We start from the raw sequence: 16,617 nt of genomic DNA, 5'->3' as shown, positions 1-16,617 counted from the left end.
GCCTTCTGAACGATCTATTAAGGAGTAAGGTGAGGCAGCCTTCTGAACGATCTATTAAGGAGTGAGGCAGAGGCAGAGGCAGCCTTCTGAACGATCTATTAAGGATTAAGGTGAGGCAGAGGCAGCCTTATGAAAGAACTATTAAGGCGTAAGGTGAGGCAGCCTTCTGAACGATCTATTAAGGAGTGAGGCGAGGCAGAGGCAGCCTTCTGAGCGATCTATTAAGGAGTGAGGCAGAGGCAGAGGCAGCCTTCTGAACGATCTATTAAGGAGTGAGGCAGAGGCAGAGGCAGCCTTCTGAACGATCTATTAAGGAGTGAGGCAGAGGCAGAGGCAGCCCTCTGAATGATCTATTAAGGAGTAAGGTGAGGCAGCCTTCTGAACGATCTATTAAGGAGTGAGGCAGAGGCAGAGGCAGCCTTCTGAACGAACTATTAAGGAGTAAGGTGAGGCAGATGCAGCCTTCTGAACGATCTATTAAGGCGTAAGGTGAGGCAGCCTTCTGAACGATCTATTAAGGAGTGAGGCGAGGCAGCCTTCAGAACGATCTATTAAGGAGTGAGGCAGAGGCAGAGGCAGCCTTCTGAACGATCTATTAAGGAGTAAGGTGAGGCAGAGGCAGAGCTAGCCTTCTGAACAATCTATTAAGGAGTAAGGTGAGGCAGAGGCAGCCTTCTGAATGATCTATTAAGGAGTGAGGCGAGGCAGAGGCAGCCTTCTGAACGATCTATTAAGGAGTGAAGCAGAGGCAGAGGCAGCCTTCTGAACGATCTATTAAGGAGTAAGGTGAGGCAGACTTATGAAATAACTATTAAGGAGTGAGGTGAGGCAGAGGCAGCCTTCTGAGCGATCTATTAAGGATTGAGGCAGAGGCAGAGGCAGCCTTCTGAACGATCTATTAAGGATTGAGGCAGAGGCAGAGGCAGCCTTCTGAACGATCTATTAAGGAGTAAGGTGAGGCAGCCTTCTGAACGATCTATTAAGGAGTGAGGCAGAGGCAGAAGCAGCCTTCTGAACGATCTATTAAGGAGTAAGGTGAGGCAGCCTTCAGAACGATCTATTAAGGAGTGAGGCAGAGGCAGAGGCAGCCTTCTGAACGATCTATTAAGGAGTAAGGTGAGGCAGAGGCAGCCTTCTGAACGATCTATTAAGGAGTAAGGTGAGGCAGAGGCAGCCTTCTGAACGATCTATTAAGGAGTAAGGTGAGGCAGCCTTCTGAACGATCTATTAAGGAGTGAGGCGAGGCAGAGGCAGCCTTCTGAACGATCTATTAAGGAGTGAAGCAGAGGCAGAGGCAGCCTTCTGAACGATCTATTAAGGAGTAAGGTGAGGCAGCCTTCTGAACGATCTATTAAGGAGTGAGGCAGAGGCAGCCTTCTGAACGATCTATTAAGGAGTAAGGTGAGGCAGAGGCAGCCTTCTGAACGATCTATTAAGGAGTAAGGTGAGGCAGCCTTCTGAACGATCTATTAAGGAGTGAGGCAGAGGCAGAGGCAGCCTTCTGAACGATCTATTAAGGAGTAAGGTGAGGCAGAGGCAGCCTTCTGAACGATCTATTAAGGAGTAAGGTGAGGCAGCCTTCTGAACGATCTATTAAGGAGTAAGGTGAGGCAGCCTTCTGAACGATCTATTAAGGAGTGAGGCAGAGGCAGCCTTCTGAACGATCTATTAAGGAGTAAGGTGAGGCAGAGGCAGCCTTATGAAAGAGCTATTAAGGAGTAAGGTGAGGCAGCCTTCAGAACGATCTATTAAGGAGTGAGGCAGAGGCAGAGGCAGCCTTCTGAACGATCTATTAAGGAGTGAGGCAGAGGCAGCCTTCTGAACGATCTATTAAGGAGTGAGGTGAGGCAGAGGCAGCCTTATGAAAGAACTATTAAGGAGTGAGGCAGAGGCAGAGGCAGCCTTATGAACGATCTATTAAGGAGTGAGGCAGAGGCAGCCTTCTGAACGATCTATTAAGGAGTGAGGCAGAGGCACCCTTCTGAACGATCTATTAAGAGTAAGGTGAGGCAGCCTTCTGAACGATCTATTAAGCAGTGAGGCGAGGCAGAGGCAGAGGCAGCCTTATGAACAATCTATTAAGGAGTGAGGCAGAGGCAGAGGCAGCCTTCTGAACGATCTATTAAGGAGTAAGGTGAGACAGCATTCTGAACGATCTATTAAGGAGTAAGGTGAGGCAGCCTTCTGAACGATCTATTAAGGAGTGAGGCAGAGGCAGCCTTCTGAACGATCTATTAAGGAGTAAGGTGAGGCAGAGGCAGCCTTATGAAAGAGCTTTTAAGGAGTAAGGTGAGGCAGCCTTCAGAACGATCTATTAAGGAGTGAGGCAGAGGCAGAGGCAGAGGCAGCCTTCTGAACGATCTATTAAGGAGTAAGGTGAGGCAGAGGCAGAGCCAGCCTTCTGAACAATCTATTAAGGAGTAAGGTGAGGCAGAGGCAGCCTTCTGAACGATCTATTAAGGAGTGAGGTGAGGCAGAGGCAGCCTTATGAAAGAACTATTAAGGAGTGAGGCAGAGGCAGAGGCAGCCTTATGAACGATCTATTAAGGAGTGAGGCAGAGGCAGCCTTCTGAACGATCTATTAAGGAGTGAGGCAGAGGCACCCTTCTGAACGATCTATTAAGAGTAAGGTGAGGCAGCCTTCTGAACGATCTATTAAGGAGTGAGGCGAGGCAGAGGCAGAGGCAGCCTTATGAACAATCTATTAAGGAGTGAGGCAGAGGCAGAGGCAGCCTTCTGAACGATCTATTAAGGAGTAAGGTGAGACAGCATTCTGAACGATCTATTAAGGAGTAAGGTGAGGCAGCCTTCTGAACGATCTATTAAGGAGTGAGGCAGAGGGAGCCTTCTGAACGATCTATTAAGGAGTAAGGTGAGGCAGAGGCAGCCTTATGAAAGAGCTATTAAGGCGTAAGGTGAGGCAGCCTTCTGAACGATCTATTAAGGAGTGAGGCGAGGCAGAGACAGCCTTCTGAACGATCTATTAAGGAGTGAGGCAGAGGAAGAGGCAACCATCTGAATGATCTATTAAGGAGTGAGGTGACGCAGAGGCTGGCTTATGAAAGAACTATTATGGAGTGAGGCAAGGCAGAGGCAGCCTTCTGAGCGATCTATTAAGGAGTGAGGCAGAGGCAGCCTTCTGAACGATCTATTAAGGAGTGAGGCAGAGGCAGAGGCAGCCTTCTGAATGATCTATTAAGGAGTAAGGTGAGGTAGCCTTCTGAACGATCTATTAAGGAGTGAGGCAGAGGCAGAGGCAGCCTTCTGAACGATCTATTAAGGAGTAAGGTGAGGCAGAGGCAGCCATCGTAACAATCTATTAAGGAGTAAGGTGAGGTAGCCTTCTGAACGATCTATTAAGGAGTGAGGCAGAGGCAGAGGCAGCCTTCTGAACGATCTATTAAGGACTAAGGTGAGGCAGAGGCAGCCTTCTGAACGATCTATTAAGGAGTGAGGCAGAGGCAGAGGCAGCCTTCTGAACGATCTATTAAGGAGTAAGGTGAGGCAGCCTTCTGAACGATCTATTAAGGAGTGAGGCAGAGGCAGAGGCAGCCTTCTGAACGATCTATTAAGGATTAAGGTGAGGCAGAGGCAGCCTTATGAAAGAACTATTAAGGCGTAAGGTGAGGCAGCCTTCTGAACGATCTATTAAGGAGTGAGGCGAGGCAGAGGCAGCCTTCTGAGCGATCTATTAAGGAGTGAGGCAGAGGCAGAGGCAGCCTTCTGAACGATCTATTAAGGAGTGAGGCAGAGGCAGAGGCAGCCTTCTGAACGATCTATTAAGGAGTGAGGCAGAGGCAGAGGCAGCCCTCTGAATGATCTATTAAGGAGTAAGGTGAGGCAGCCTTCTGAACGATCTATTAAGGAGTGAGGCAGAGGCAGAGGCAGCCTTCTGAACGAACTATTAAGGAGTAAGGTGAGGCAGATGCAGCCTTCTGAACGATCTATTAAGGCGTAAGGTGAGGCAGCCTTCTGAACGATCTATTAAGGAGTGAGGCGAGGCAGCCTTCAGAACGATCTATTAAGGAGTGAGGCAGAGGCAGAGGCAGCCTTCTGAACGATCTATTAAGGAGTAAGGTGAGGCAGAGGCAGAGCTAGCCTTCTGAACAATCTATTAAGGAGTAAGGTGAGGCAGAGGCAGCCTTCTGAATGATCTATTAAGGAGTGAGGCGAGGCAGAGGCAGCCTTCTGAACGATCTATTAAGGAGTGAAGCAGAGGCAGAGGCAGCCTTCTGAACGATCTATTAAGGAGTAAGGTGAGGCAGACTTATGAAATAACTATTAAGGAGTGAGGTGAGGCAGAGGCAGCCTTCTGAGCGATCTATTAAGGATTGAGGCAGAGGCAGAGGCAGCCTTCTGAACGATCTATTAAGGATTGAGGCAGAGGCAGAGGCAGCCTTCTGAACGATCTATTAAGGAGTAAGGTGAGGCAGCCTTCTGAACGATCTATTAAGGAGTGAGGCAGAGGCAGAAGCAGCCTTCTGAACGATCTATTAAGGAGTAAGGTGAGGCAGCCTTCAGAACGATCTATTAAGGAGTGAGGCAGAGGCAGAGGCAGCCTTCTGAACGATCTATTAAGGAGTAAGGTGAGGCAGAGGCAGCCTTCTGAACGATCTATTAAGGAGTAAGGTGAGGCAGAGGCAGCCTTCTGAACGATCTATTAAGGAGTAAGGTGAGGCAGCCTTCTGAACGATCTATTAAGGAGTGAGGCGAGGCAGAGGCAGCCTTCTGAACGATCTATTAAGGAGTGAAGCAGAGGCAGAGGCAGCCTTCTGAACGATCTATTAAGGAGTAAGGTGAGGCAGCCTTCTGAACGATCTATTAAGGAGTGAGGCAGAGGCAGCCTTCTGAACGATCTATTAAGGAGTAAGGTGAGGCAGAGGCAGCCTTCTGAACGATCTATTAAGGAGTAAGGTGAGGCAGCCTTCTGAACGATCTATTAAGGAGTGAGGCAGAGGCAGAGGCAGCCTTCTGAACGATCTATTAAGGAGTAAGGTGAGGCAGAGGCAGCCTTCTGAACGATCTATTAAGGAGTAAGGTGAGGCAGCCTTCTGAACGATCTATTAAGGAGTAAGGTGAGGCAGCCTTCTGAACGATCTATTAAGGAGTGAGGCAGAGGCAGCCTTCTGAACGATCTATTAAGGAGTGAGGTGAGGCAGAGGCAGCCTTATGAAAGAACTATTAAGGAGTGAGGCAGAGGCAGAGGCAGCCTTATGAACGATCTATTAAGGAGTGAGGCAGAGGCAGAGGCAGCCTTCTGAACGATCTATTAAGGAGTAAGGTGAGGCAGCCTTCTGAACGATCTATTAAGGAGTGAGGCAGAGGCAGAGGCAGCCTTCTGAACGATCTATTAAGGATTAAGGTGAGGCAGAGGCAGCCTTATGAAAGAACTATTAAGGCGTAAGGTGAGGCAGCCTTCTGAACGATCTATTAAGGAGTGAGGCGAGGCAGAGGCAGCCTTCTGAGCGATCTATTAAGGAGTGAGGCAGAGGCAGAGGCAGCCTTCTGAACGATCTATTAAGGAGTGAGGCAGAGGCAGAGGCAGCCTTCTGAACGATCTATTAAGGAGTGAGGCAGAGGCAGAGGCAGCCCTCTGAATGATCTATTAAGGAGTAAGGTGAGGCAGCCTTCTGAACGATCTATTAAGGAGTGAGGCAGAGGCAGAGGCAGCCTTCTGAACGAACTATTAAGGAGTAAGGTGAGGCAGATGCAGCCTTCTGAACGATCTATTAAGGCGTAAGGTGAGGCAGCCTTCTGAACGATCTATTAAGGAGTGAGGCGAGGCAGCCTTCAGAACGATCTATTAAGGAGTGAGGCAGAGGCAGAGGCAGCCTTCTGAACGATCTATTAAGGAGTAAGGTGAGGCAGAGGCAGAGCTAGCCTTCTGAACAATCTATTAAGGAGTAAGGTGAGGCAGAGGCAGCCTTCTGAATGATCTATTAAGGAGTGAGGCGAGGCAGAGGCAGCCTTCTGAACGATCTATTAAGGAGTGAAGCAGAGGCAGAGGCAGCCTTCTGAACGATCTATTAAGGAGTAAGGTGAGGCAGACTTATGAAATAACTATTAAGGAGTGAGGTGAGGCAGAGGCAGCCTTCTGAGCGATCTATTAAGGAGTGAGGCAGAGGCAGAGGCAGCCTTCTGAACGATCTATTAAGGATTGAGGCAGAGGCAGAGGCAGCCTTCTGAACGATCTATTAAGGAGTAAGGTGAGGCAGCCTTCTGAACGATCTATTAAGGAGTGAGGCAGAGGCAGAAGCAGCCTTCTGAACGATCTATTAAGGAGTAAGGTGAGGCAGCCTTCAGAACGATCTATTAAGGAGTGAGGCAGAGGCAGAGGCAGCCTTCTGAACGATCTATTAAGGAGTAAGGTGAGGCAGAGGCAGCCTTCTGAACGATCTATTAAGGAGTAAGGTGAGGCAGAGGCAGCCTTCTGAACGATCTATTAAGGAGTAAGGTGAGGCAGCCTTCTGAACGATCTATTAAGGAGTGAGGCGAGGCAGAGGCAGCCTTCTGAACGATCTATTAAGGAGTGAAGCAGAGGCAGAGGCAGCCTTCTGAACGATCTATTAAGGAGTAAGGTGAGGCAGCCTTCTGAACGATCTATTAAGGAGTGAGGCAGAGGCAGCCTTCTGAACGATCTATTAAGGAGTAAGGTGAGGCAGAGGCAGCCTTCTGAACGATCTATTAAGGAGTAAGGTGAGGCAGCCTTCTGAACGATCTATTAAGGAGTGAGGCAGAGGCAGAGGCAGCCTTCTGAACGATCTATTAAGGAGTAAGGTGAGGCAGAGGCAGCCTTCTGAACGATCTATTAAGGAGTAAGGTGAGGCAGCCTTCTGAACGATCTATTAAGGAGTAAGGTGAGGCAGCCTTCTGAACGATCTATTAAGGAGTGAGGCAGAGGCAGCCTTCTGAACGATCTATTAAGGAGTGAGGTGAGGCAGAGGCAGCCTTATGAAAGAACTATTAAGGAGTGAGGCAGAGGCAGAGGCAGCCTTATGAACGATCTATTAAGGAGTGAGGCAGAGGCAGCCTTCTGAACGATCTATTAAGGAGTGAGGCAGAGGCACCCTTCTGAACGATCTATTAAGAGTAAGGTGAGGCAGCCTTCTGAACGATCTATTAAGGAGTGAGGCGAGGCAGAGGCAGAGGCAGCCTTATGAACAATCTATTAAGGAGTGAGGCAGAGGCAGAGGCAGCCTTCTGAACGATCTATTAAGGAGTAAGGTGAGACAGCATTCTGAACGATCTATTAAGGAGTAAGGTGAGGCAGCCTTCTGAACGATCTATTAAGGACTGAGGCAGAGGCAGCCTTCTGAACGATCTATTAAGGAGTAAGGTGAGGCAGAGGCAGCCTTATGAAAGAGCTATTAAGGCGTAAGGTGAGGCAGCCTTCTGAACGATCTATTAAGGAGTGAGGCGAGGCAGAGACAGCCTTCTGAACGATCTATTAAGGAGTGAGGCAGAGGAAGAGGCAGCCATCTGAATGATCTATTAAGGAGTGAGGTGACGCAGAGGCAGGCTTATGAAAGAACTATTATGGAGTGAGGCAAGGCAGAGGCAGCCTTCTGAGCGATCTATTAAGGAGTAAGGTGAGGTAGCCTTCTGAACGATCTATTAAGGAGTGAGGCAGAGGCAGAGGCAGCCTTCTGAACGATCTATTAAGGAGTAAGGTGAGGCAGAGGCAGCCTTCGTAACAATCTATTAAGGAGTAAGGTGAGGCAGCCTTCAGAACGATCTATTAAGTAGTGAGGCAGAGGCAGAGGCAGCCTTCTGAACGATCTATTAAGGAGTAAGGTGAGGCAGAGGCAGCCTTCTGAACGATCTATTAAGGAGTGAGGCAGAGGCAGAGGCAGCCTTCTGAACGATCTATTAAGGAGTAAGGTGAGGCAGCCTTCTGAACGATCTATTAAGGAGTGAGGCAGAGGCAGAGGCAGCCTTCTGAACGATCTATTAAGGAGTAAGGTGAGGCAGAGGCAGCCTTATGAAAGAACTATTAAGGTGTAAGGTGAGGCAGCCTTCTGAACGATCTATTAAGGAGTGAGGCGAGGCAGAGGCAGCCTTCTGAGCGATCTATTAAGGAGTAAGGCAGAGGCAGAGGCAGCCTTCTGAACGATCTATTAAGGAGTGAGGCAGAGGCAGAGGCAGCCTTCTGAACGATCTATTAAGGAGTGAGGCAGAAGCAGAGGCAGCCTTCTGAATGATCTATTAAGGAGTAAGGTGAGGCAGCCTTCTGAACGATCTATTAAGGAGTGAGGCAGAGGCAGAGGCAGCCTTCTGAACGAACTATTAAGGAGTAAGGTGAGGCAGATGCAGCCTTCTGAACGATCTATTAAGGCGTAAGGTGAGGCAGCCTTCTGAACGATCTATTAAGGAGTGAGGCGAGGCAGCCTTCAGAACGATCTATTAAGGAGTGAGGCAGAGGCAGAGGCAGCCTTCTGAACGATCTATTAAGGAGTAAGGTGAGGCAGAGGCAGAGCCAGCCTTCTGAACAATCTATTAAGGAGTAAGGTGAGGCAGAGGCAGCCTTCTGAACGATCTATTAAGGAGTGAGGCGAGGCAGAGGCAGCCTTCTGAACGATCTATTAAGGAGTGAAGCAGAGGCAGAGGCAGCCTTCTGAACGATCTATTAAGGAGTAAGGTGAGGCAGACATATGAAATAACTATTAAGGAGTGAGGTGAGGCAGAGGCAGCCTTCTGAGCGATCTATTAAGGAGTGAGGCAGAGGCAGAGGCAGCCTTCTGAACGATCTATTAAGGATTGAGGCAGAGGCAGAGGCAGAGGCAGCCTTCTGAACGATCTATTAAGGAGTAAGGTGAGGCAGCCTTCTGAACGATCTATTAAGGAGTGAGGCAGAGGCAGAAGCAGCCTTCTGAACGATCTATTAAGGAGTAAGGTGAGGCAGCCTTCTGAACAATCTATTAAGGAGTAAGGTGAGGCAGCCTTCAGAACGATCTATTAAGGAGTGAGGCAGAGGCAGAGGCAGCCTTCTGAACGATCTATTAAGGAGTTAGGTGAGGCAGAGGCAGAGCCAGCCTTCTGAACAATCTATTAAGGAGTAAGGTGAGGCAGAGGCAGCCTTCTGAACGATGTATTAAGGAGTGAGGCGAGGCAGAGGCAGCCTTCTAAACGATCTATTAAGGAGTGAAGCAGAGGCAGAGGCAGCTTTCTGAATGATCTATTAAGGAGTAAGGTGAGGCAGCCTTCAGAACGATCTATTAAGGAGTGAGGCAGAGGCAGAGCCAGCCTTCTGAACAATCTATTAAGGAGTAAGGTGAGGCAGAGGCAGCCTTCTGAACGATCTATTAAGGAGTAAGGTGAGGCAGAGGCAGCCTTCTGAACGATCTATTAAGGAGTAAGGTGAGGCAGCCTTCTGAACGATCTATTAAGGAGTGAGGCGAGGCAGGGGCAGCCTTCTGAACGATCTATTAAGGAGTGAAGCAGAGGCAGAGGCAGCCTTCTGAACGATCTATTAAGGAGTAAGGTGAGGCAGCCTTCTGAACGATCTATTAAGGAGTGAGGCAGAGGCAGAGGCAGCCTTCTGAACGATCTATTAAGGAGTAAGGTGAGGCAGAGGCAGCCTTCTGAACGATCTATTAAGGAGTAAGGTGAGGCAGCCTTCTGAACGATCTATTAAGGAGTGAGGCAGAGGCAGAGGCAGCCTTCTGAACGATCTATTAAGGAGTAAGGTGAGGCAGAGGCAGCCTTCTGATCGATCTATTAAGGAGTAAGGTGAGGCAGCCTTCTGAACGATCTATTAAGGAGTAAGGTGAGGCAGCCTTCTGAACGATCTATTAAGGAGTGAGGCAGAGGCAGCCTTCTGAACGATCTATTAAGGAGTGAGGTGAGGCAGAGGCAGCCTTATGAAAGAACTATTAAGGAGTGAGGCAGAGGCAGAGGCAGCCTTATGAACAATCTATTAAGGAGTGAGGCAGAGGCAGCCTTCTGAACGATCTATTAAGGAGTGAGGCAGAGGCACCCTTCTGAACGATCTATTAAGAGTAAGGTGAGGCAGCCTTCTGAACGATCTATTAAGGAGTGAGGCGAGGCAGAGGCAGAGGCAGCCTTATGAACAATCTATTAAGGAGTGAGGCAGAGGCAGAGGCAGCCTTCTGAACGATCTATTAAGGAGTAAGGTGAGACAGCATTCTGAACGATCTATAAGGAGTGAGGCGAGGCAGAGACAGCCTTCTGAACGATCTATTAAGGAGTGAGGCAGAGGAAGAGGCAGCCATCTGAATGATCTATTAAGGAGTGAGGTGACGCAGAGGCAGGCTTATGAAAGAACTATTATGGAGTGAGGCAAGGCAGAGGCAGCCTTCTGAGCGATCTATTAAGGAGTGAGGCAGAGGCAGAGGCAGCCTTCTGAACGATATATTAAGGAGTGAGGCAGAGGCAGAGGCAGCCTTCTGAATGATCTATTAAGGAGTAAGGTGAGGTAGCCTTCTGAACGATCTATTAAGGAGTGAGGCAGAGGCAGAGGCAGCCTTCTGAACGATCTATTAAGGAGTAAGGTGAGGCAGAGGCAGCCTTCGTAACAATCTATTAAGGAGTAAGGTGAGGCAGCCTTCAGAACGATCTATTTAGTAGTGAGGCAGAGGCAGAGGCAGCCTTCTGAACGATCTATTAAGGAGTAAGGTGAGGCAGAGGCAGAGGCAGCCTTCTGAACAATCTATTAAGGAGTAAGGTGAGGCCGAGGCAGCCTTCTGAACGATCTATTAAGGAATAAGGTGAGGCAGCCTTCTGAACGATCTATTAAGGAGTGAGGCAGAGGCAGAGGCAGCCTTCTGAACGAACTATTAAGGAGTAAGGTGAGGCAGATGCAGCCTTCTGAACGATCTATTAAGGAGTAAGGTGAGGCAGCCTTCTGAACAATCTATTAAGGAGTGAGGCAGAGGCAGAGGCAGCCTTCTGAACGATCTATTAAGGAGTAAGGTGAGGCAGCCTTCTGAACGATCTATTAAGGAGTAAGGTGAGGCAGTCTTCTGAAAGATCTATTAAGGAGTGAGGCGAGGCAGAGGCAGAGGCGGCCTTATGAACAATCTATTAAGGAGTGAGGCAGAGGCAGAGGCAGCCTTCTGAACGATCTATTAAGGAGTGAGGCGAGGCAGAGGCAGCCTTCTGAATGATCTATTAAGGAGTGAGGCGAGGCAGAGGCAGCCTTCTGAACGATCTATTAAGGAGTGAGGCAGAGGCAGCCTTCTGAACAATCTATTAAGTAGTGAGGCAGAGGCAGAGGCAGCCTTCTGAACGATCTATTAAGGAGTAAGGTGAGGCAGAGGCAGACTTCTGAACGATCTATTAAGGAGTAAGGTGAGGCAGCCTTCTGAACGATCTATTAAGGAGTGAGGCAGAGGCAGAGGCAGCCTTCTGAACGATCTATTAAGGAGTAAGGTGAGGCAGAGGCAGCCTTCTGAACGATCTATTAAGGAGTAAGGTGAGGCAGCCTTCTGAACGATCTATTAAGGAGTAAGGTGATGCAGCCTTCTGAACGATCTATTAAGGAGTGAGGCAGAGGCAGCCTTCTGAACGATCAATTAAGGAGTGAGGTGAGGCAGAGGCAGCCTTATGAAAGAACTATTAAGGTGTGAGGCAGAGGCAGAGGCAGCCTTATGAACGATCTATTAAGGATTGAGGCAGAGGCAGCCTTCTGAACGATCTATTAAGGAGTGAGGCAGAGGCACCCTTCTGAACGATCTATTAAGGAGTAAGGTGAGGCAGCCTTCTGAACGATCTATTAAGGAGTGAGGCGAGGCAGAGGCAGAGGCAGCCTTATGAACAATCTATTAAGGAGTGAGGCAGAGGCAGCCTTCTGAATGATCTATTAAGGAGTAAGGCGAGGCAGAGGCAGCCTTCTGAATGATCTATTAAGGAGTGAGGCGAGGCAGAGGCAGCCTTCTGAACGATCTATTAAGGAGTGAGGCAGAGGCAGCCTTCTGAACGATCCATTAAGGAGTGAGGCAGAGGCAGAGGCAGCCTTCTGAACGATCTATTAAGGAGTAAGGTGAGGCAGCCTTCTGAACGATCTATTAAGGAGTGAGGCAGAGGCAGAGGCAGCCTTCTGAACGATCTATTAAGGAGTAAGGTGAGGCAGCCTTCTGAACGATCTATTAAGGAGTGAGGCGAGGCAGAGGTAGCTTTCTGAACGATCTATTAAGGAGTGAGGCAGAGGCAGCCATCTGAATGATCTATTAAGGAGTGAGGTTAGGCAGAGGCAGCCTTATGAAAGAACTATTATGGAGTGAGGCAGAGGCAGAGGCAGCCTTCTGAACTCTCTATTAAGGAGTGAGGCAGAGGCAGAGGCAGCCTTATGAAATAACTATTTAGGAGTGAGGCAGAGGCAGAGGCAGCCTTATGAAAGAACTATTAAGGAGTAAGGTGAGGCAGCCTTCTGAACGATCTATTAAGGAGTGAGGCAGAGGCAGAGGCAGCCTTCTGAACGATCTATTAAGGAGTGAGGCAGAGGCAGCCTTCTGAACGATCTATTAAGGAGTAAGGTGAGGCAGAGGCAGCCTTCTGAACGATCTATTAAGGAGTAAGGTGAGGCAGCCTTCTGAACGATCTATTAAGGAGTAAGGTGATGCAGCCTTCTGAACGATCTATTAAGGAGTGAGGCAGAGGCAGCCTTCTGAACGATCAATTAAGGAGTGAGGTGAGGCAGAGGCAGCCTTATGAAAGAACTATTAAGGTGTGAGGCAGAGGCAGAGGCAGCCTTATGAACGATCTATTAAGGATTGAGGCAGAGGCAGCCTTCTGAACGATCTATTAAGGAGTGAGGCAGAGGCACCCTTCTGAACGATCTATTAAGGAGTAAGGTGAGGCAGCCTTCTGAACGATCTATTAAGGAGTGAGGCGAGGCAGAGGCAGAGGCAGCCTTATGAACAATCTATTAAGGAGTGAGGCAGAGGCAGCCTTCTGAATGATCTATTAAGGAGTAAGGCGAGGCAGAGGCAGCCTTCTGAATGATCTATTAAGGAGTGAGGCGAGGCAGAGGCAGCCTTCTGAACGATCTATTAAGGAGTAAGGTGAGGCAGCCTTCTGAACGATCTATTAAGGAGTGAGGCAGAGGCAGAGGCAGCCTTCTGAACGATCTATTAAGGAGTAAGGTGAGGCAGCCTTCTGAACGATCTATTAAGGAGTGAGGCGAGGCAGAGGTAGCCTTATGAACGATCTATTAAGGATTGAGGCTGAGGCAGCCTTCTGAACGATCTATTAAGGAGTGAGGCAGAGGCACCCTTCTGAACGATCTATTAAGGAGTAAGGTGAGGCAGCCTTCTGAACGATCTATTAAGGAGTGAGGCGAGGCAGAGGCAGAGGCAGCCTTATGAACAATCTATTAAGGAGTGAGGCAGAGGCAGCCTTCTGAATGATCTATTAAGGAGTAAGGCGAGGCAGAGGCAGCCTTCTGAATGATCTATTAAGGAGTGAGGCGAGGCAGAGGCAGCCTTCTGAACGATCTATTAAGGAGTGAGGCAGAGGCAGCCTTCTGAACGATCCATTAAGGAGTGAGGCAGAGGCAGAGGCAGCCTTCTGAACGATCTATTAAGGAGTAAGGTGAGGCAGCCTTCTGAACGATCTATTAAGGAGTGAGGCAGAGGCAGAGGCAGCCTTCTGAACGATCTATTAAGGAGTAAGGTGAGGCAGCCTTCTGAACGATCTATTAAGGAGTGAGGCGAGGCAGAGGTAGCTTTCTGAACGATCTATTAAGGAGTGAGGCAGAGGCAGCCATCTGAATGATCTATTAAGGAGTGAGGTGAGGCAGAGGCAGCCTTATGAAAGAACTATTATGGAGTGAGGCAGAGGCAGAGGCAGCCTTCTGAACTCTCTATTAAGGAGTGAGGCAGAGGCAGAGGCAGCCTTATGAAATAACTATTTAGGAGTGAGGCAGAGGCAGAGGCAGACTTATGAAAGAACTATTAAGGAGTAAGGTGAGGCAGCCTTCTGAACGATCTATTAAGGAGTGAGGCAGAGGCAGAGGCAGCCTTCTGAACGATCTATTAAGGAGTGAGGCAGAGGCAGCCTTCTGAACGATCTATTAAGGAGTAAGGTGAGGCAGAGGCAGCCTTCTGAACGATCTATTAAGGAGTAAGGTGAGGCAGCCTTCTGAACGATCTATTAAGGAGTAAGGTGATGCAGCCTTCTGAACGATCTATTAAGGAGTGAGGCAGAGGCAGCCTTCTGAACGATCAATTAAGGAGTGAGGTGAGGCAGAGGCAGCCTTATGAAAGAACTATTAAGGTGTGAGGCAGAGGCAGAGGCAGCCTTATGAACGATCTATTAAGGATTGAGGCAGAGGCAGCCTTCTGAACGATCTATTAAGGAGTGAGGCAGAGGCACCCTTCTGAACGATCTATTAAGGAGTAAGGTGAGGCAGCCTTCTGAACGATCTATTAAGGAGTGAGGCGAGGCAGAGGCAGAGGCAGCCTTATGAACAATCTATTAAGGAGTGAGGCAGAGGCAGCCTTCTGAATGATCTATTAAGGAGTAAGGCGAGGCAGAGGCAGCCTTCTGAATGATCTATTAAGGAGTGAGGCGAGGCAGAGGCAGCCTTCTGAACGATCTATTAAGGAGTAAGGTGAGGCAGCCTTCTGAACGATCTATTAAGGAGTGAGGCAGAGGCAGAGGCAGCCTTCTGAACGATCTATTAAGGAGTAAGGTGAGGCAGCCTTCTGAACGATCTATTAAGGAGTGAGGCGAGGCAGAGGTAGCTTTCTGAACGATCTATTAAGGAGTGAGGCAGAGGCAGCCATCTGAATGATCTATTAAGGAGTGAGGTGAGGCAGAGGCAGCCTTATGAAAGAACTATTATGGACTGAGGCAGAGGCAGAGGCAGCCTTCTGAACTCTCTATTAAGGAGTGAGGCAGAGGCAGAGGCAGCCTTATGAAATAACTATTTAGGAGTGAGGCAGAGGCAGAGGCAGCCTTCTGAACGATCTATTAAGGAGTGAGGCAGAGGCAGCCTTCTGAACGATCTATTAAGGAGTAAGGTGAGGCAGAGGCAGCCTTATGAAAGAACTATTAAGGAGTGAGGCAGAGGCAGAGGCAGCCTTATGAACAATCTATTAAGGAGTGAGGCAGAGGCAGCCTTCTGAACGATCTATTAAGGAGTGAGGCACAGGCACCCTTCTGAACGATCTATTAAGGAGTAAGGTGAGGCAGTCTTCTGAACGATCTATTAAGGAGTAAGGCGAGGCAGAGGCAGAGGCAGCCTTATGAACAATCTATTAAGGAGTGAGGCAGAGGCAGCCTTCTGAACGATCTATTAAGGAGTGAGGCGAGGCAGAGGCAGCCTTCTGAATGATCTATTAAGGAGTGAGGCGAGGCAGAGGCAGCCTTCTGAACGATCTATTAAGGAGTGAGGCAGAGGCCGCCTTCTGAACAATCTATTAAGGAGTGAGGCAGAGGCAGAGGCAGCCTTCTGAACGATCTATTAAGGAGTAAGGTGAGGCAGAGGCAGCCTTCTGAACGATCTATTAAGGAGTAAGGTGAGGCAGCCTTCTGAACGATCTATTAAGGAGTGAGGCAGAGGCAGAGGCAGCCTTCTGAATGATCTATTAAGGAGTAAGGTGAGGCAGAGGCAGCCTTCTGAACGATCTATTAAGGAGTTAGGTGAGGCAGCCTTCTGAACGATCTATTAAGGAGTAAGGTGAGGCAGCCTTCTGAACTATCTATTAAGGAGTGAGGCAGAGGCAGCCTTCTGAACGATCTATTAAGGAGTAAGGTGAGGCAGCCTTCTGAACGATCTATTAAGGAGTGAGGCAGAGGCAGCCTTCTGAACGATCCATTAAGGAGTGAGGCAGAGGCAGAGGCAGCCTTCTGAACGATCTATTAAGGAGTAAGGTGAGGCAGAGGCAGCCTTATGAAAGAACTATTAAGGCATAAGGTGAGGCAGCCTTCTGAACGATCTATTAAGGAGTGAGGCAGAGGCAGCCATCTGAATGATCTATTAAGGAGTGAGGTGAGGCAGAGGCAGCCTTGTGAAAGAACTATTATGGAGTGAGGCAGAGGCAGAGGCAGCCTTCTGAACTATCGATTAAGGAGTAAGGTGAGGCAGCCTTCTGAACGATCTGTTAAGGAGTAAGGTGAGGCAGCCTTCTGAACGATCAATTAAGGAGTGAGGTGAGGCAGAGGCAGCCTTATGAAAGAACTATTAAGGTGTGAGGCAGAGGCAGAGGCAGCCTTATGAACGATCTATTAAGGATTGAGGCAGAGGCAGCCTTCTGAACGATCTATTAAGGAGTGAGGCAGAGGCAGCCTTCTGAACGATCTATTAAGGAGTGAGGCGAGGCAGAGGCAGAGGCAGCCTTATGAACAATCTATTAAGGAGTGAGGCAGAGGCAGCCTTCTGAATGATCTATTAAGGAGTAAGGCGAGGCAGAGGCAGCCTTCTGAATGATCTATTAAGGAGTGAGGCGAGGCAGAGGCAGCCTTCTGAACGATCTATTAAGGAGTGAGGCAGAGGCAGAGGCAGCATTCTGAACGATCTATTAAGGAGTAAGGTGAGGCAGCCTTCTGAACGATCTATTAAGGAGTGAGGCAGAGGCAGAGGCAGCCTTCTGAACGATCTATTAAGGAGTGAGGCAGAGGCAGAGGCAGCCTTATGAACGATCTATTAAGGAG

This window comes from Oncorhynchus kisutch, linkage group LG6 (genome assembly GCF_002021735.2).
Source record: "Oncorhynchus kisutch isolate 150728-3 linkage group LG6, Okis_V2, whole genome shotgun sequence".
NCBI classification, from domain to species: Eukaryota; Metazoa; Chordata; class Actinopteri; order Salmoniformes; family Salmonidae; genus Oncorhynchus; species Oncorhynchus kisutch.
The sequence above is the reverse complement of the archived record's forward strand: the minus strand, read 5'-3'. Positions refer to the sequence as shown.